This window comes from Ranitomeya variabilis, chromosome 2 (assembly GCF_051348905.1).
Source record: "Ranitomeya variabilis isolate aRanVar5 chromosome 2, aRanVar5.hap1, whole genome shotgun sequence".
NCBI lineage: Eukaryota > Metazoa > Chordata > Amphibia > Anura > Dendrobatidae > Ranitomeya > Ranitomeya variabilis.
The window spans coordinates 297,456,303-297,478,089 of NC_135233.1; positions in this window are offsets into that span (position 1 = coordinate 297,456,303).

The window sequence follows — 21,787 nt, forward strand, 5'->3', positions numbered from 1 at the left end:
TGGAGGTTCCATCATGCTTTGGGGCTGTGTGGCCAATACCGGCATCGGGAATCTTGTTAAAGTTGAGGGACGCATGGATTCCTCTCAGTATCAGCAGATTCTTGACAATAATGTTCATGAATCAGTGACAAAGTTGAAGTTACGCAGGGGATGGATCTTTCAGCAAGACAATGATCTAAAACACCGCTCTAAATCTACTCAGGCATTCATGCAAAGGAACAATTACACTGTTCTGGAATGGCCATCCCAGTCCCCAGACCTGAATATCATTGAACATCTGTGGGATCATTTGAAGAGGGCTGTCCATGCTTGGCGACCATCAAACTTAACTGAACTGGAATTGTTTTGTAAAGAGGAATGGTCAAAAATACCTTCATCCAGGATCCAGGAACTCATTAAAAGCTACAGGAAGCGACTAGAGGCTGTTATTTTTGCAAAAGGAGGATCTGCTAAATATTAATGTCACTTTTCTGGTGAGGTGCCCATACTTATGCCCCTGTCAAATTTTGTTTAAATGCAGATTGCACATTTTCTGTTAGTACAATAAACCTCATTTCAAGGCAGAAACATTACTGTGTCCAACAGTTATTAGATATATGAAACTGAAATAGCTGTTGCAAAAAAAAACAATTTTTAGAAAACATTAAGCTTAAGATTAATAGGGGTGCCCAAACTTTTTCATATAACTGTATATATATATATAACTTTTTTTACCTGCAGAAGAAGGTACTCAATGCTGCACCATAAAGCCCTGTCATAATATAACTGTAACAGCTAATATTTGTGCAAGAAATGTCATCTGTCATCAGCAATGCAATGTAAACAGCACATGTGGCTGGTGGTCATGACACTAACAAGACACATACCTGTTATGATAGACAGTTGTGGTGTAATCCTGAAGGTCAGTCACTCTTAGCGTCAGACTTCAGTTGAAATAACTCGGAAATTGGCATGAAAGATTAAATACAGACAGCTACAGAACGGCTCAACTATCGGAGGATTATCTTGGATGTAATTGCAGTGACATGGCACCAGGGCATGCAGATAAAAAACCATGTACCTGACATAATAAAAATAGCAAATTACTCACTGACACAAAATAACTTCATGAAAAGTAGCATGGCTGTCCTGGCATATACAAGTGCCGTTATTACCAATGTAACACAGAACTGTGACCCCTCTCCTTATCACAGGATGCCAGCATGTGCGTATTTGTCACTTTAAAATTAAATGTAACAGTATAATAGGAACCGGAGTACAGAACAATTTATATTAATAATTGTAATATTTATTTAAAGAAAACATAGCATTCATCCCCAACAGCGCCATATCTGCCCTTTAGTTATGTCCTGTATTGCAGCTTCACTCTATTGATGTGATCATGACACAACTGTATGACATTATTCAGAACAAAATTTTGGAACTTTAGAAGTATTTACATTAATTTTAGGCTATGTTCACACGTGGCGTTTTTGGTGCATTTTTTTTTCTGCAGCAAAACCTCTCTTGGCAGTAAAGAAGCTGCAGAAAAAAAGCAGGTTTTGCTTGTTTTTTTGCTGCATTTTTGTGTGTTTTTGCTGCGATTTTGTCATGCTACATTTGTCTCTTGTGCATGCTGATAAAGTTTAGTGACAAAAAAATCATATTCAACTTCATTAAGGCTTTGGCACAAAAACGCATCAAAACACCTGATACCTGCGTTTTTCCTCCACCCATTACTTTCAATGGGTAAAAAAAGCTGAAAAAATGCAGAAAGAAGTGACATCTCTATTGTGCAGAAACCAACCAAAGCACAAAATACTGAAGACTAAAATAAATCAAGCTGTGTGCCTGAGATTTCTGAAGTCTCATAGACTTTGCTGATACTGTAAAATGCAGGTGAAAATTTGCACAAAAATGCATAAAAAAGCAGCAAAAACGCCATTCGCGAACATACCCTTAGGGCTCCTACTCACTTGCAAGCAACTCGGATGAGTCTCGTATGTTTAAAACCCTGCTTTGCACCCGACACTCAGACTGGAGCATGCGGCCGCATAGGAATACATGCAGCTGCATGCTCCGCTTCTCTGTGCCAGGTGCAGTGTCGGGGTATTGCTGTGCAAGACTCATCCGAGCCTCGCGCAAGTGAGTAGGAGCCCTTAGGCTGGTTTCTCACATCAGTGTTTCATTATCTGAGTATTGACCACATTGCACAGACTGGCTACAGGTCTCCTGGCCTGAACTAAGGCCGGCGTCACACTGGCGAGTTTTACGGACGTATGAGCGCAGAAAATACACCTGTAAAATACGCATAACACACAGCCCAATGATTCCCTATGTCCCAGCTCTTATCAGCCGTATTTTACTGATCAGTATTATACGGTCTTGTACAGCCGTACAAAATCGCAGCATGCTGCGTTTGTCACCGTATTGCGCAAAAAAATCGCCAATGAAAGTCTATGGGGGCGAGAAAAATATGGATTACACATGGACCAGCAGTGTGACTTGCGAGAAATACGCAGCGGTGTTCTATAAAAAAGCCGGTAATTCAATTGCCGGCTTTTCATTTCTCCTTCCCAAACCCGACATGATATGAGACATGGTTTACATACAGTAAACCATCTCATATCCCTTTTTTTTGCATATTCCACACTACTAATGTTAGTAGTGTGTATGTGCAAAATTTGGGCACTGTAGCTGGTAAAATAAAGGGTTAAATCGCGGAAAAAATTGGCGTGGGCTCCCGCACAATTTTCTCCGCCAGAGTGGTAAAGCCAGTGACTGAGGGCAGATATTAATAGCCTAGAGAGGGTCCATGGTTATTGGCCCCCCCCGGCTACAAACATCTGCCCCCAGCCACCCCAGAAAAGGCACATCTGGAAGATGTGCCTATTCTGGCACTTGGCCTCTCTCTTCCCATTCCCGTGTAGCGGTGGGATATGGGGTAATGAAGGGTTAATGTCACCTTGCTATTGTAAGGTGACATTAGGCCAGGTTAATAATGGAGAGGCGTCAATTATGACACCTATCCATTATTAATCCAATAGTACTAAATGGTTAAGAAAACACACACATTATTACAAAGTATTTTAATGAAATAAAGACACATGTTGTTGTAATATTTTATTAGACTCTTAATCCACCTGAAGACCATCGTCCTGAAACAAAGTTAAAAAAACAAACAACAATATTCCATACCTTCCGTCGTTATGTCCCACGATGTAAATCCATCTGAAGGGGTTAAATCATTTTACAGCCAGGAGCTGTGCTAAAGCAGTGCTCGTGGCTGTAAAACCCCCGGGGACTGAATGGAAACCAGGGTGATCTGTAGTTACCTTGAGTTGCGGTGATGCGCCCTCTGCCGGATGTCCTCATATGAACTCGAGCATGGGAACTTTTCCAAGGCTCCAGTACATGAGGACATCCAGCAGAGGGCGCATCACTGCAAGTCAAGGCAACCACAGATCACCCTGCTTTCCATTCAGTACCCGGGGTTTTACAGGCAGGAGTGAGTGCATTAGCACAGCTCCTGGCTGTAAAATGATTTAACCCCTTCAGATGGATTTACATCGTGGGACATAACGACGGAAGGTATGGAATATTGTTGTTTGTTTTTGTAACTTTTTTCAGGACGATGGTCTTCAGGTGGATTAAGAGTCTAATAAAATATTACAACAACCTGTGTCTTTATTTCATTAAAATACTTTGTAATAATGTGTGTGTGTTTTATTAACCATTTAGTACTATTGGATTAACCCCTTCCCGACCCATGACGCCACGTAGGCGTCATGAAAACCCGTGCCAATCCGACCCATGACGCCTATGTGGCGTCATGGAATGATCGCGTCCCTGCAGATCGGGTGAAGGGGTTAACTCCTATTTTACCCGATCTGCAGGGAGAGGGGGAGTGGTGCTTCAGCCCAGGGGGGGTGGCTTCACCCCCCCGTGGCTACGATCGGTCTGATTGGCTGTTGAAAGTGAAACTGCCAATCAGAGCGATTTGTAATATTTCACCTAAAAAACAGGTGAAATATTACAATCCAGCCATGGCCGATGCTGCAATATCATCGGCCATGGCTGGAAAACCTGAAGTGACCACCCCCCACCCCACCGATCGCCCCCCCACCGCTCCGTTATGGGGTCCGGTCCCCTCCGTCCTGTGCTCCGCTGCCCCGTGCTCCTGCCCGCTCCCCCGTCCTGCTGTCCACTCCCCCCGTCCTCCGATCACCCCCCCTGTGCTCAGATCCACCCCCCCACCACCCCTTCATACTTACCGATCCTCCCGGTGTCCGGCCGTCTCCTCGCTGGGCGCCGCGATCTTCCAAAATGGCGGGCGCATGCTCAGTACGCCCGCCGGCCGGCAGATTCCTTACAGGTACATTTTGATCGCTGTGGTAGGTTCTACCACAGCGATCAAAATAAAAAAAATAATAAATAACCCCCCCCCTTTATCACCCCCATAGATAGGGACAATAATAAAATAAAGAAAATATATATTTTTTTTTTTCCCACTGTGGTTAGGGTTAGAACTAGGGTTAGGGTTAGTACTAGGGTTAGGGTTACGGGTAGGGTTAGGGTTATGGCATGTGCGGATTTGGCAGCGGATCCGCAGCGGATCGGCCGCGGATCCGCAGCGGATCGGCCGCGGATCCGCAGCGGATCGGCCGTGAATCCGCAGCGGATCCGCGGCGGATCCGCAGCGGATCGGCCGCGGATCCGCAGCGGATCGGCCGCGGATCCGCAGCGGATTGGCCGCTGCGAATTCGTAGCAGTTTTCCATCAGGTTTACAGTACCGTGTACACCTATGGAAAACCAAATCCGCTGTGCCCATGGTGCGGAAAATTCCGTGCAGAAATGCTGCGTTGTATTTTCCACAGCATGTCAATTCTTTGTGCGGATTCCGCAGCGTTTTACACCTGTTCCTCAATAGGAATCCGCAGGTGAAATCCGCACAAAAAAACACTGGAAATCTGCTGTAAATCCGCAGGTAAAACGCAGTGCCTTTTACTTGCAGATTTTTCAAAAGTCGTGCGGAAAAATCTCACACGAATCCGCTACGTGGGCACATACCCTTAGGGTTAGGGTTGGAATTAGGGCTAGGGTTGGAATTAGGGTTACGGGTGTGTTGGGGTTAGGGTTGTGGTTAGGGGTGTGTTGGGGTTAGGGTTGGGATTAGGGTTATGGCTACAGTTGGGATTAGGATTAGGGGTGTGTTGGGGTTAGTGTTGAAGTTAGAATTGAGGGGTTTCCACTGTTAGGGCACATCAGGGGTCTCCAAACGCAACATGGCGCCACCATTGATTCCAGCCAATCTTGCATTCAAAAAGTCAAATGGTGCTCCCTCCCTTCCAAGCCCCGACGTGTGCCCAAACAGTGGTTTACTCCCACATTTGGGGTACCAGCGTACTCAGGACAAACTGGGCAACAACTGTTGGGGTCCAATTTCTCCTGTTACCCTTGCAAAAATAAAAAATTACTTGCTAAGACATAATTTTTGAGGAAAGAAGAATTATTTTTTATTTTCACGGCTCTGCGTTGTAAACTTCTGTGAAGCACTTGGAGGTTGAACGTGCTCATCACACATCTAGATAAGTTCCTTGGGGGGTCTAGTTTCCAAAATGGGGTCACTTGTGGGGTGTTTCTACTGTTTAGGCACATCAGGGGCTCTGCAAATGCAACGTGACGCCCGCAGACCATTCCATCAAAGTCTGCATTTCAAATGTCACTACTTCCCTTCCGAGCCCTGACGTGTGCCCAAACAGTGGTTTACCCCCACATATGGGGTATCACTGTACTCACAACAAACTGGGCAACAAACATTGGGGCCCAATTTCTCCTGTTACCCTTGTGAAAATAAAAAATTGCTTGCTAAAACATCTTTTTTGAGGAAAGAAAAATGATTTTTTATTTTCACGGCTCTGCGTTGTAAACTTCTGTGAAGCACTTGGGGGTTGAATGTGCTCATCACACATCTAGATAAGTTCCTTGGGGGGTCTAGTTTCCAAAATGGGGTCACTTGTGGGGTGTTTCTACTGTTTAGGCACATCAGGGGCTCTGCAAATGCAACGTGACGCCCGCAGACCATTCCATCAAAGTCTGCATTTCAAATGTCACTACTTCCCTTCCGAGCCCTGACGTGTGCCCAAACAGTGGTTTACCCCCACATATGGGGTATCACTGTACTCACAACAAACTGGGCAACAAACATTGGGGCCCAATTTCTTCTGTTACCCTTGTGAAAATAAAAAATTGCTTGCTAAAACATCTTTTTTGAGGAAAGAAAAATGATTTTTTATTTTCACGGCTCTGCGTTGTAAACTTCTGTGAAGCACTTGGGGGTTGAATGTGCTCATCACACATCTAGATAAGTTCCTTGGGGGGTCTAGTTTCCAAAATGGGGTCACTTGTGGGGTGTTTCTACTGTTTAGGCACATCAGGGGCTCTGCAAATGCAACGTGACGCCCGCAGACCATTCCATCAAAGTCTGCATTTCAAATGTCACTACTTCCCTTCCGAGCCCTGACGTGCGCCCAAACAGTGGTTTACCCCCACATATGGGGTATCACTGTACTCACAAAAAACTGGGCAACAAACATTGGGGCCCAATTTCTCCTGTTACCCTTGTGAAAATAAAAAATTGCTTGCTAAAACATCTTTTTTGAGGAAAGAAAAATGATTTTTTATTTTCACGGCTCTGCGTTGTAAACTTCTGTGAAGCACTTGGGGGTTGAATGTGCTCATCACACATCTAGATAAGTTCCTTGGGGGGTCTAGTTTCCAAAATGGGGTCACTTGTGGGGTGTTTCTACTGTTTAGGCACATCAGGGGCTCTGCAAATGCAACGTGACGCCCGCAGAGCATTCCATCAAAGTCTGCATTCCAAAACGTCACTACTTCCCTTCCGAGCCCCGGCATGTGCCCAAACAGTGGTTTACCCCCACATATGGGGTATCACCGTACTCAGGAGAAACTGGACAACAACTTTTGGGGTCCAATTTCTCCTGTTACCCTTGCAAAAGTAAAAAATTCTGGGCTAAAAAAATATTTTTGAGGAAAGGAAACACATTTATTATTTTCACGGCTCTGCGTTATAAACTTCTGCGAAGCACTTGGGGGTTCAAAGTGCTCACCACACATCTAGATTAGTTCCTTGGGAGGTCTAGTTTCCAAAATGGGGTCACTTGTTAGGGAGCTCCAATGTTTAGGCACACAGGGGCTCTCCAAACGTGACATGGTGTCCGCTAATGATTGGAGCTAATTTTCCATTCAAAAAGCCAAATGGCGTGCCTTCCCTTCCGAGCCCTGCCGTGTGCCCAAACAGTGGTTTACCCCCACATATGGGGTATCATCGTACTCAGGACAAACTGGACAACAACATTTGGGGTCCAATTTCTCCCATTACCCTTGGAAAATTAAAAAATCCTGGGCTAAAACTCATTTTTGAGGAAAGAAAAATTATTTTTTTATTTTCACGGCTCTGCGTTATAAACTTCTGTGAAGCACCTGGGGGTTATAAGTGCTCACTATGCATCTAGATAAGTTCCTTGGGGGGTCTAGTTTCCAAAATGGGGTCACGTGTAGGGGAGCTCCAATGTTTAGGCACACAGGGGCTCTCCAAACGCGACATGGTGTTCGCTAACGATTGGAGCTAATTTTCCATTCAAAAAGTCAAATGGCACGCCTCCCCTTCCGAGCCTTGCCGTGCACCCAAACAGTGGTTTACCCCCACATATGAGGTATCAACATACTCAGCAGAAATTGCCCAACAAATTTTAGGATCCATTTTATCCTGTTGCCCATGTGAAAATGAAAAAATTGAGGCTAAAAGAAATTTTGTGTGAAAAAAAAGTACTTTTTAATTTTTACGGATCAATTTGTGAAGCACCTGAGAGTTTAAAGTGCTCACTATGCTTCTAGATAAGTTCCTTGGGGGGTCTACTTTCCAAAATGGGGTCACTTGTGGGAGCGCTCCAATGTTTAGGCACACGGGGGCTCTCCAAACGTGACATGGTCTCTGCTAGCGATGGAGATCATTTTTCATTCAAAAAGTCAAATGGCGCTCCTTCCCTTACGAGCCTTACCATGTGCCCAAACAGTGGTTTACCCCCACATGTGAGGTATCAGTGTACTCAGGAGAAATTGTCCAACAAATTTTAGGATCCATTTTATCCTGTTGCCCATGTGAAAATGAAAAAATTGAGGCTAAAATAATTTTTTTGTGAAAAAAAAGTACTGTTTAATTTTTACGGATCAATTTGTGAAGCACCTGGGGGTTTAAAGTGCTCACTATGCTTCTAGATAAGTTCCTTGGGGGGTCTAGTTTCCAAAATGGGGTCACTTGTGGGGGAGCTCCAATGTTTAGGCACACGGGGGCTCTCCAAACGCGACATGGTGTCCGCTAAAGATTGGAGCCAATTTTTCATTCAAAAAGTCAAATGGCGCTCCTTTCCTTCCAAGCCCTGCCGTATGCCCAAACAGTGGTTTACCCCCACATATGAGGTATCAGCGTACTCAGGACAAATTGGACAACATCGTTCGTGGTCCAGTTTTTCCTTTTACCCTTGGGAAAATAAAAAAATTGTTGCTAAAAGATCATTTTTGTGACTAAAAAGTTAAATGTTCATTTTTTCCTTCCATGTTGCTTCTGCTGCTGTGAAACACCTGAAGGGTTAATAAACTTCTTGAATGTGGTTTTGAGCACCTTGAGGGGTGCAGTTTTTAGAATGGTGTCACTTTGGGGTATTTTCAGCCATATAGAACCCTCAAACTGACTTCAAATGTGAGGTGGTCCCTAAAAAAAATGGTTTTGTAAATTTTGTTGTAAAAATGAGAAATCACTGGTCAAATTTTAACCCTTATAACTTCCTAGCAAAAAAAAAATTTGTTTCCAAAATTGTGCTGATGTAAAGTAGACATGTGGGAAATGTTATTTATTAACTATTTTGTGTCACATAACTCTCTGGTTTAACAGAATAAAAATTCAAAATGTGAAAATTGCGAAATTTTCAAACTTTTCGCCAAATTTCCGTTTTTTTCACAAATAAACTCAGAAATTATCGACCTAAATTTACCACTAACATGAAGCCCAATATGTCACGAAAAAACAATCTCAGAATCGCTAGGATCCGTTGAAGCGTTCCTGAGTTATTACCTCATAAAGGGACACTGGTCAGAATTGCAAAAAACGGCAAGGTCATTAAGGCCAAAATAGGCTGGGTCATGAAGGGGTTAATAATGGATAGGTGTCATAATTGACGCCTCTCCATTATTAATCTGGCTTAATGTCACCTTACAATAGCAAGGTGACATTAACCCTTCATTACCCCATATCCCACCGCTACACGGGAGTGGGAAGAGAGTGGCCAAGTGCCAGAATAGGCGCATCTTCCAGATGTGCCTTTTCTGGGGTGGCTGGGGGCAGATGTTTGTAGCCGGGGGGGCCAATAACCATGGACCCTCTCTTGGCTATTAATATCTGCCCTCAGTCACTGGCTTTACCACTCTGGCGGAGAAAATTGCGCGGGAGCCCACGCCAATTTTTTTCGCCATTTAACCCTTTATTTTACAAGCTACAGCGCCAAAATTTTGCACATACACACTACTAACATTAGTAGTGTGGAATATGGAAAAAAAAGGTATATGAGATGGTTTACTATATGTAAACCATGTCTCATATCCTGTCGGGTTTGGGAAGGAGAAATGAAAAGCCGGCAATTGAATTACCGGCTTTTCACATATATCGTGCTGAATTAAATATAAATACATAATATATATATATGTGTCTCAATGACATATATATATACTGTATATATGTTTTACCGAACATTTGAGCACATAAATCCATTAGATGTCGGTTTTGCAAGCCTGCGAGAAAATATCGCAGTACGGATGCCATACGGATTACATACGGAGGATGCCATGCACAAAATAAGCTGACACACCCTGCCTACGGATGACATACGGATCACTATTTTGGGGACTTTTCTGCGTATTACGGCCGTAAAAAACGGACCGTATTTACATACGCTGAGTGTGATGCCGGCCTAAAAGGGATTGGTCTTAAAGCACAAGTTTGCAGTCACTGCCCTATGTGAGGATTCTCCAGTATCGGCACCAAGAACAGTGGTCATATAACTGCAAGTATTCCATATGTATACTCCCGTACACAATCAGACTAGATGAGCGTGACTTCACTCAATGCAAGTTTATTGACCAAAGCTGGAAACCATCTAGTCTGATTGTGGCCAGGAGCGCGCATATCACACAGTCACATAGAGTGACTGCGGAATTCTAGTTTAAGACTGGACAACCCATTTAACAACCACATATGCCTATGAGGTTGTTGATTTAGGTTCATAGATCTTGGTCCATACTCAAACAATAAAACACGGATGTGTGAAACTGGCCTTAGTTGTAATTGGTTCATCAAGTCAATATTGAGGATTTTTTTTATTCTACTATTCTATTCTACAAAACTGCTTTAATAAAGACATATTCTTCTTTTTAGTAATTCTTCAGATTTTAAGAGGTCAGCACAAACTACTCCAGATGATGACATTGTCTTCTGTTACAGGGTAATGTATGGTCATTCCAGATTTTGAGACAATTTCTATTTCATTGAAATCAACAGGTACAGTAAACCACTACCATCATATTCATGAATGTGTTATGCATTCACTTATGTTCCCTTTGGCTAATAGATTCAATAAGCCTACAAAAAGACAATATACTAGCCAGAGTTTCATAACAAATGTGATTCTTATCATAAATTATTAATATCACATACATTAAAAAACACAAAAACACAGAGATAAAATGATGAATGCCACAGGAAAAGACAAGATTGATGAATAATAAATCATATACAGTTGAAACCAGAAATTTACATACACTATATAAAGAGACACAACTGCAGGTTTTTCTCAATATCTGACATCAAATCAGAACAAACCTTTCCTGTTTTAGGTCAATTAGGATTACCATAATTATTAATATTTGCCAAATGCCAGAGTAATGAGAGAGATAATGTTTTAAGGCATTTTTATTACTTACTGCAAAGTCAAAAGTTTACATACATTTCATTAGTATTTGGTACCATTGCCCTTAAACTGAATGACTTGGGTCAAACGTTTGGGATATCATTCCACAAGCTTCTGACAATAATTGGTCGGAATTTGTCCCCATTCCTCCTGAAGGTTTATTCTGATTTCATGCCTGATATTGAGAAACACATGCATATGTGTCTTTATACAGTGTATGTAAACTTCTGGTTTCAACTGTACATGCATTAAAAAAAAATGTTTTCTATAATAGCCTCTACACTAAGAATGGATATATTAAAGTGTAGGATATTAACTGAACAAAACCAAATAATGAATAAAACCAAGAGGTATACAGAAAAAAATATATTATTCAAACTAATTAAGAAAAAAAGTGACTATCAAATGCACGAGACAAAAATATGATAAAAAAAATACATAGAAAAGAAAATAAATCAGGGGATATCAAGTACCACCACACTAGTCTTAAAATATTTACGTAAAAGGTAAAAGGCCAAAGAGTAACCTGTTACTCCACCAAACAAAACTAATGTGTGTTTCGCCAGCAGCTTTGTCAGGGATTTATAAAACATTCTTCCATATAAATGTGTGAGAGACATAAGACACTAGAGCTCAAAAAATGGGAATAGGATTAGCTGGATGCTGCTGATAGGTAAAACGGGTCCTGTGTGGCAATAAATACCTGGATAATCAAATATTATTGTGCTAGACAGCTAAGGAGAGCATAGACTTATGACCTTGAAATATGAACAAAAAAGCAATAGTGCCACTTAGGGTGAGGTAGATGACTGTATTAATGTATATTGGTGACAATAAACACCTGTAAAGATGGAGCAATAAAATGTGCTTAGGTAAGCAATGCTACTAATAGTCCCCCAAAAATTAGATATGATCCCTGGATGCTGGAGAGTGGCAGACTTAGTCATCCAAAACGGAAACCCCGCTTTAAATAATAAAAAAGTGATACTATGTGCAGGAGTTGAATCCTCATCATCCTAGAGAGGATAGGAGTGTGTCGGCGTCTTCAGCGCTTTTGTCTGCGTTATAGTCCAAGTGGTGCAATGTGACGCTGAAAGGCTTGCTTGAGAGTAATGGAACCAGGGCGCTCCGGTCAGTAGTGTCCCTGATAACCACGCGGCTGAAGGAGTCAGAGGCATGTGACATCAGTTAGGTATAGAGTTCTGCGGTGTCTGGGTGTGAAGCTGGCGAATGTTGTCAGATACGTAGACTCTATCCTGGAGAGCATGGGGCCCCTGGCAGAGACCTACAGAAACTGGGAACGGTTCACATCTCACAAGCAGGATTTTGTTGTGGAGTCTAGGACCTCTGATGCTGAATTAGTCAGAGACTGTACGGGATGAACCCCGGAAGCAGCAGGCGCGACCAGTGTTACAACCTTGGTCTGTAGTCCACCTAACTGACGTCACACACTGTTATTAAATTAAAGAGGGGTTTCCATTTTGGACAGCTAAGTCTGCCACTTTCCAGCATCCAGGGATCATTGGCTATTTTTTGTGGACTATTAGTAGCGTTGCTTACCTAATGCACATTTTATTACCCTATCTGTACAGGTGTTTATTGTTACCAATGTACATTAATACAATCATCTACATCACTCTAAGTGGCACAATTGTCTTCTTGTTCATATTTCAAGGTCTTAAGCATTTTATTCATTTATTTCTTTATGCTAATATTTTATTATGTACTGTATCATGCATTCCTATTATATTATATTTTATTTTATGCAGGTTATAAGTCTATGCTCTCCTTATATCCCGCTTCTCAGCTATTTAGCAGTATAGTATTCGATTATCCAGCTATTCTTCTATTTATCACTTGGTTTTATAAATTAATTACTTTTGAACCATTAACATTAACTTGACAAACAGTAAGGTTTTTAATATTAGAGTTAGGACTGTCCTAATTGGGGTCACCGTGAATAATATAATAATAATAATAATACCCACCGTGAAGAGGTGGGATGGCTTTTGAACTTTATTTTATCAAAAGACATGTTAACTAAGCACCCTAAATTATTTCCATGCACTATTGCTGTTTATTTACTGCAGGGTAATCAATAATTATGTTTCTGTCTTTGTTTTTTCCTGTCCAGTGGCCAGTATGAACGTGCACTTACATGATGCATGCACACCAGTTTATATCCCAGTTCATACTTTGGGGTTTTTTACCCATTGAGGTAAGCACAGCTTTTTACTTCTTGTGGACACAGTGGTTCCTGCTTAACTCAATAACATCCAAAGTCGGACTGTGTCCGTTTAGCGCAGGCTTCGGCGGTGAGCCCGCACCTTTTCCAGGACATGACAGCTGATCTGATCTGATCAGCTGACATGTGTCCGGAACAGCTGCAGGTGAAATCGGGATTCACAAGCTGCTGTTAACATGTTAAATGTCGTTGTCAAACTCTGACAGGGGCATTTAACATGGACGCGCTTTCCTCCCCCCATCGGTGTCACATGACCGCAGGTCGCTGACAGGTAGGCATGACAATTTGGGGTCAGGAGAAGACCCCTGTGGTTGTCATTGCTGAATTACTTTGACCGCCACCTAGTGGTCAGCGTTCATAGCTAGTGAGCATTTTTGATACATAGAGCACGGCTGCAGCCCTGCTCTATGTATCAGAGGCGAACAGACAAGTGCAGCATCTAGTCTCCCATGGAGGCTATTGAAGCATGCAAAAAGTAAAAAAAAATGTTTTAAAAAAATCATAAAAATATAAAAGTTCAAATCACCCCCCTTTCGCCCCATTCAAAATAAAACAATTTAAAAAAATTAAATATACAGATATTTGGTGTTGCCGCATTCAGAATCGCCTGATCTATCAATAAAAAAAATAATCAAACTGGTAAACGGCGAAGTGAGAAAAAAATTTGAAAAACCAGAATTACATTTTTTGGTCACTATAACATTGCAATAAAATGCAATAACGGCCGATCAAAATAACATATCTGCACCAAAATAGTATCAATAAAAATGTCAGTTTGGCGTGCAAAAAATAAGCCCTCAACCGGCCCCAGACCCTGAAAAATGGAGACGCTACAGGTCTCAGAAAATGGCAACTTTTTATTTTTTTATTTTTTACAAACTTTGGAATTTTTTTACACCACTTAGATAGAACACAATCTAGAGATGTTTGGTGTCTATGAACTCGCAATGACATGGAAAATCATAATAGCAGGTCAGTTTAAGCATTTAGTGAACCTAGCAAAAAAGCCAAACAGAAAACAAGTGTGTGATTGCACTTTTTTGGCAATTTCACCTCACTTGGAATTTTTTTCCCGTTTTCTGTTACACAACATGCTAAAACTAATAGTGTTGTTCAAAAGTACAACTCGTTCCGCCAAAAAATAAGCCCTCACATGGCCATTTTGACCAAAAAATAAAAAAGTTATGGCTCTGGGAAGAAAGGGAGCAAAAAATGAAAATGCAAAACCAAAAATACCCCTGGTCGGTAAGGGGTTAATATCCCACCTGCAGAGCCCCTACAGTAGTCCATTTTTTTTTCCTGACTAGAAATAATTAAGACTCTTCAGTGGATATCAAAGTGCATGGTATCACTACTTGCAGTTCTGTGCTGGCTTTGCTTCATCATCAATCACAGGGAAAATAAATGACAAAAAGTTAATGCATTATCCTCTTCCTCCAGGAAAATGTGTAGTTTGTTTATTTTACTCACAAGCATACATATAAGGCTGGTTTCACACGTCAGTGGCTCCGGTACGTGAGGTGACAGTTTCCTCACGTACCGGAGCCACTGACACACGTAGACCCATAAAAATCAATGCATCTGTGCAGATGTCATTTATTTTTTGCGGACCGTGTCTCCGTGTGCCAAACACGGAGACATGTCAGTGTTCGTGGGAGCGCACGTATTACACGGACCCATTAAAGTCAATGGGTCCGTGTAAAACACGGACCACACACGGACCTTCTCCGTGTGCAGTCCGTGTGGCGTGCAGGAGACAGCGCTACAGTAAGCGCTGTCCCCCCCACATGGTGCTGAAGCCGCCATTCTTATTTTCTCTGCAGCAGCGTTTGCTGCATAGAAGATATGAATAATAGTGTTTAAAATAAAGATCTATCTGTCCGCCGCCCTCCCACCCCCCCGTGCGCCCCCCCGCTGTTCTGAAAATACTCACCCGCTTCCCTCGTTGGCTGTCGATGCTCCCTGGTCTGGCCGCCCCTTCTACTGTATGCGGTCACGTGGGGCCGCAGATTAGAGTCATAAATATGTGGCTCCACCTCCCATAGGGGTGGAGCCGCCTATTCATGACTGTAAATGAGCGGCCCCACGTGACCGCATACAGGAGAAGATGGGGCCAGACCAGACTTTAATGTACACTCTGAACCCCTGAAAAAAACAGACATGTAGTAATTTTTGCAAATTTAATAAGGTCATAAGTATTCAGACCCTTTGCTCAGACACTCATATTTAAGTCACATGCTGTCCATTTCCTTGTGATCCTCCTTGAGATGGTTCTACTCCTTCATTGGAGTCAAGTTGTGTTTAATTAAACTGATAGGACTTGATTTGGAGAGGCACACACCTGTCTATATAAGACCTCACAGCTCACAGTGCATGTCAGACCAAATGAGAATCATGAGGTCAAAGGAACTGGCCAAGGAGCTCAGAGACAGAATTTTGGCAAGGCACAGATCTGGCCAAGGTTACAACAGAATTTCTGCAGTACTCAAGGTTCCTAAGAGCACAGGGGCCACCATAATCCTTAAATGGTAGAAGTTTGGGACCACTCTTTGTAGACCTGGCCATCCAGCCAAACTGAGCAATCGTGGGAGAAGAGCCTTGGTGAGAGAGGTAAAGAAGAACCCCAAGATCACTGTGGCTGAGCTCCAGAGATGCAGTAGGGAGATGGGAGAATGTTCCACAATGTCAACTATCACTGCAGCCCTCCACCAGTCCGGCCTTTATGGCAGAGTGGCACAACAGAAGCCTCTCCTCAGTGCAAGACATATGAAAGTCCGCATAGAGTTTGCTAAAGAACACATGAAGGACTCCCAGACTATGGGAAATAAGATTCTCTGCTCTGATGAGACTAAGATAGGACCTTTTTTGGTGATAATTCTAAGTGGCATGTGTGGAGAAAGTCAGGCACTGCTCATCACCTGCGCAATACAATCCCAACAGTGAAACATGGTGGTGGCAGCATCATGCTATGGGGTGTTTTTCAGCTGCAGGGACAGGACGACTGGTTGTCATTGAAAGAAACATGAATGCAGCCAAGTACAGAGAGATCCTGTATGAAAACCTCTTCCAGAGTGCTCTGGACCTCAGACTTGGCTGAAGGTTCACCTTCCAGAAAACAGACCTGGTAGCATGGAAAGTTAAAACACAGAACACAGACATATGGATTTGTGGATCGAGATAAAGGAGCAGCCCAAGGTTAAATTATAATCCGCAAAATACAGATTATAAAATGCACCGGATTATAAGACGCACCCCAAATTTTGAGGAGAAAAATAGGAAAAAAAAACTTTTTTTAATAAAATGGTGGTGCTTCTTATAATCCATGCATCTTATTGCTTATCGGGGGTCGTGGCTGCGATCAAGCGGGGTCCCAGGGTCACTGCTGGATGAGGCCAGAGTGGAGCGTTGTTGCAAGCCGCAGGCTGAGATGAATCGGTGTACGGATGTGCACCGCTACCGGTGTTCGGTGGTGCAGGGGCTCTGCCAACATTTTGTGAAAGCCCAAAGCCCCCACACTTACATGGTTTACTATGCGGTGGACTCTGGGAAAATGGCTGCCGGGGCGGCGCATGCGCAGATGGAGATCTCGGCACCAATACATATAAATAACAATAGTTATACGTATACAGTGGTCAGGTACAGTATGCAAATACTGGTGAATTACAAAAGATATAAACAGATGAATCATGTCAATTACCAGTTTGCTGTTTGACCATGTGTGCTGGGCCGCATGGGGGCATGGGCTGCCAGCTGGTGCCTGTTTCTTCCAGCACATTACTTGACGTTGCCCCCTACTTTAGAAGTGAACAGCAAGCACTACAGTATAGAGAATAAAACTTGTATTCTGTGTATGGTCAGAACTTGCCACAGTATACCGGGCTGTACAAATAAATACTTTTAATTCTGCCATGATTTCTCAATTGTTTTGATCTTTGAGCTATAAAACAGAAAAAGTTCATCTCACTGACTGAGCTGAACAGGAGAGCATAGCTAGAAACAAAGAGCTTGCTCTCTGTACTTTAACAATCACAAAAAATGTATGGACCAGGGTTCAATTTTTATTGAATCAACACTAGAGTAAACTCATCTTTTTTGGTCTCTTCCTGAAACATACTTCTGATACTATTTCTTTTCTACATTTCTGATTGATGGTTCATGGTGGGTTTAAAGGGAATCTGTCAGCAGGTTTTTGATATGTAACCTGACAGTATCATGATTTCAGGAAAGGGCAAGAGACCCTGTTTGCAGTGATGTATCTCTTAGTTTACTCATCTGATGTGGCTCAGGGGTTCAGTAGATTTCTGTATGGTAAATGTCGGTCTGTATAATGGGGGTTCTAGACAAGCAAAAAATTAGGCATAAGGAATCAAAGATGTTTGACCATCTTAAAGTCCAGTTATGTCTCCTTTACATACATGCAGAAATATACAGGGGCTCATTTGGATGTGTGTTCACACTATACCACAGCTTTCCCATAAGCAAGGCCGCTCCTACTAGATGGGCTCTGTCCGGGAGTATGTAAAAGGCTAGTTTCACATTTGCGTTTAAATCCGCAGCGTTTAATCCGCATCCGCAAGTGGTGGAAAAAACACATATAAACGCATACAAACGCGGCATTTTTTAGACGCATGTGGTAACGCATGCGGTTAAAAAAATGCCGCGTTTGTACGCGTTTATATGCGTTTTTTTCTGCGTTTGCATTTTTGGTGCGCATGATGAGAAATTTCACAAGAGAAAAATCAAGATAACCAGACACCGCCAATGGCACTACAGAGGGCGTGTATTATGGGATTTCTTTATATAGACCCCTGAACAGCTGTAATCTTCAGATTCTGCTCCTGTATCCTGTGTCATGATGGATCTTCGCATGGAGAGCTTTTATTTCAACCTGGATTTAAGCATCAAGCTGTTTCTTGCCTGTGCTTTTGCTTGGGAGCAAGACAGAAATCATGAAAGATGGAGAAGGAGACAGCGTAGGCGTTTTTGGAGACACCCCATTATCGAACTACATGAGAGCCGTGGAGCCTATCACACCCTGTATGGCGAGCTTAATGCCAACCCGGAGAAATTCCATGAATATACAAGGATGTCGCAAGACTCGTTCCGGGATTTGCTTGCTCGTGTCCAAGGAGCCATACGGAGACAGGACACCCAGCTCCGTAGAGCGATTCCACCGGAGGAACGTCTGCTGGTTACATTAAGGTACGTTCCAAATCTAAACCAATGACAGTCCAAATTTTGTGTTTTCTGACATGTATGTTTTGGGTATTTTCCTTTCTTTCTTTAGCGTAACCACACCATAAATAGAATAGTTTGTAGTTTTTTGGGGGTTTCCTTTTCTTACAGATTTCTGGCAACCGGAGAGAGTTTATCATCCCTCCACTTCCAATACCGGCTTGGAATATCCACCCTGTCCGGAATAGTTGTGGACACCTGTCGGGCTTTGTGGAATGTACTCCGGGATGAGTTTATACCCCTACCCACCGTGGACATGTGGCTTGAAATTTCGGAAAAATTCTGGAGTGTGTGTGATTTCCCCAACTGTTTAGGAGCGGTGGATGGAAAGCACATCCGCATTATCAAACCTGCCAGAACAGGATCGGAGTATTTCAACTATAAAAAATATTTTTCTGTTGTGCTCATGGCAATAGCTGATGCGAACTGTCGCTTCATCGCCGTGGACATTGGAGCTTTTGGCCGTGGCAACGATTCCCAGACTTTCAAGAACTTGGATATGGGCCGCCGTGTGTATGGCAAAAATTTCAATTTTCCCCTGCCACAACCTCTCCCCAACACTCAAGGTCCACCGATGCCATTTGTTATGGTTGGGGATGAAGCCTTTCAGATGTGTGAAAACCTACTGAAGCCCTATTCCAGTCGGGACTTGAACCACACTAGAAGGATCTTTAACTACAGACTGACCAGGGCCCGAAGAACAGTGGAGAGTACCTTTGGCATTCTGGTCTCTAAATGGCGCATTCTTGCATCAGCCATAAATCTAAAAGTGGAAACAGTCAACGAGGTGGTCAAAGCTTGTGTGGTTCTGCACAATTATATAATGGCTGAACCAGTTGCATACCCACTGCCTGATTTCCAGCATCACCCGCTGCGGTCAACTGCAGCAGTTGGTCACATGCGGGACCAATTTGCTGCCTTTTTTGATTCAGATATTGGACGTGTGTCACGGCAGGACAATGTTGTGTAAATGTCATGTTGTAATTCAATCTGTACCAGTAATTTTCTGCAATGATAATAATATTTCTCATTAATAAACTTTAGTTTTGGTTGTGTTGACCGTGTCTCCTATGTTTTTCCTCTACAAACCAAGGCTGTCCTAAAACTAACAGTATTTGGTCTGTATTTAATATCAGTATTTGTAATCCAAAACCAGGAGTGGGTGATAAAGGCAGAAGTGCTAGTTAATATCATAATTTACCTCTAAGGGTACGTTCACACAGGACTTTTTTGCTGCTTTTTTTTGCTGCTTTTTTTTATGCTAATTTAGGTGCGTTTTTTTGGTGCGTTTTTGGTGCGTTTTTTGGGTATGTTCACACAGGACTTTTTTGCTGCAGATTTTTGCTGCAGATTTTTGCTGCTTTTTTTATGCCAATTTTCAGCTGCTAGGACACCTCATAATGGCTCTTTACACCTTACTACCAGGAACTCCCTCACAATAGATCACAATCAGGACACCTCACAATGGCTCTTCACACCTCACAATGGCTCACAATGGCTCTTCACACCTCACTACCAGGAACTCCCTCACAATAGATCACAATCAGGACACCTCACAATGGCTCTTCACACCTGACAATGGCTCACAATGGCTCTTCACACCTCACTACCAGGAACTCCCTCACAATAGATCACAATCAGGACACCTCACAATGGCTCTTCACACCTCACAATGGCTCACAATGGCTCTTCACACCTCACTAACCACACCCCTAAGCTCTTGGCTGTGAGATCCCTTCCTGCTGGCCATGATTTTCTGCACAAAAAAAGCAGCAAATAATGCTACATGCGTTTTTTCAGCGTTTTTGCAGCGTTTTTTTCATCACCCATTCAAGTCAATGGGTGAAAAAACGCTGCAAAAACGCTGCAAAAACGCTGAAAGAAGTGACATGCCCTATGTCCAAAAAAAGCAGCAAAGCAGAAAAAACTGATCAAACAAAAAACCAACGTGTGTGCATGAGATTTCTGAAATCTCATAGGCTTTACTGGTACTGTAAAAAGCAGCTGAAAATTAGCATTAAAAAAAGCAGCAAAAAAAAGCAGCAAAAAAGTCCTGTGTGAACGTACCCTAATTGTTCCACTCCTTGTTTTGGCTTACAAATACTGATATAAAACACTGGCCACATACTGCTATGGCAGCCATGTTGTTTTATTGGTAAGCTTGTTGACGTCATTGCGTCCTGATTCTGTTCTGCTGTATCCATTGGACACAGACTGAAGAGACAATGACTGTCACACTAAGGGCTCATTTCCACTTGCGAGGAAAATGGACGAGTGCAATCCGATAAAAAATTGGATTGCACTCGGACCAATGTTAGTCAATAGGTGTCTTTTCATTTGCGATTTTTTTTCTCAGCCGAAATCGGACTGAGAAAAAAATCGCAGCATCCTGCGATTTGCTGCGAGTCTCGGACGAGACTCGCCAATGCAAGTCAATGGGTGCGAGAAAAAAAACGCATGGAATACGGACCATCCGTATTCCGTCCGTTTTTTATGGATACATTACCATTCGGTGGCATAGAACACTGTAAATGGTCCTGTAAATGACTGTATTAAAATAGTTGCAGAGAAAAAAAACGGATTGCATACGGATGTCATACGGATGTAAAACGGATGGTGCGATTAAAAATCGCATAACACTCGCATGACAATCGCATGACAATCGCATACGCTAAATCCGTTTTTTCGGTCCAGATTACGGACCATTTTTTCTCTTGCAAGTGGAAATGAGCCCTAAAGAGATCTATACTCATCAAGTCAGGTGTCAGAAATAATGAATTCATGATGCACATATAACAGCTTCATGAATTCACTATTTCTGACACCTGTGCAGGTGGGCATAGATATGCCGTGTGTGATCACCATCGTCCCTTCAATTTGTGTGTAATAGATTATGTACACAGAAGAGAAAATGGAGGTTATACAAGGCAGTTCTCTACTCACCAGGTCAGGTGTCCTAACTAATGAGTTTTTTGACACCTGACCTGTTCAGTAGAGTTCTGCACTGTATGTCCGCCATTTTCTCTTCTGACTGCAACACTAGTCACAGACAAAGCAGAAAGAAGAGATTATGGAGATAATACAAGTATACATTTTTTGGCCCACCTCATATCTCTATACTAAAGACACACAAAACTGCAGTCTTTTTTTTTTTTATAACTACTGGAGATATGATGTGGCCAAAAAATAAAAAGTGTGGCGAAGTTTCTTATTTGGCGCATGGTGTGTGTTGCCGGCGGCGGAAGACACAATAAACCAAACATAATTGGGGCAAATCAAATTTTTTAA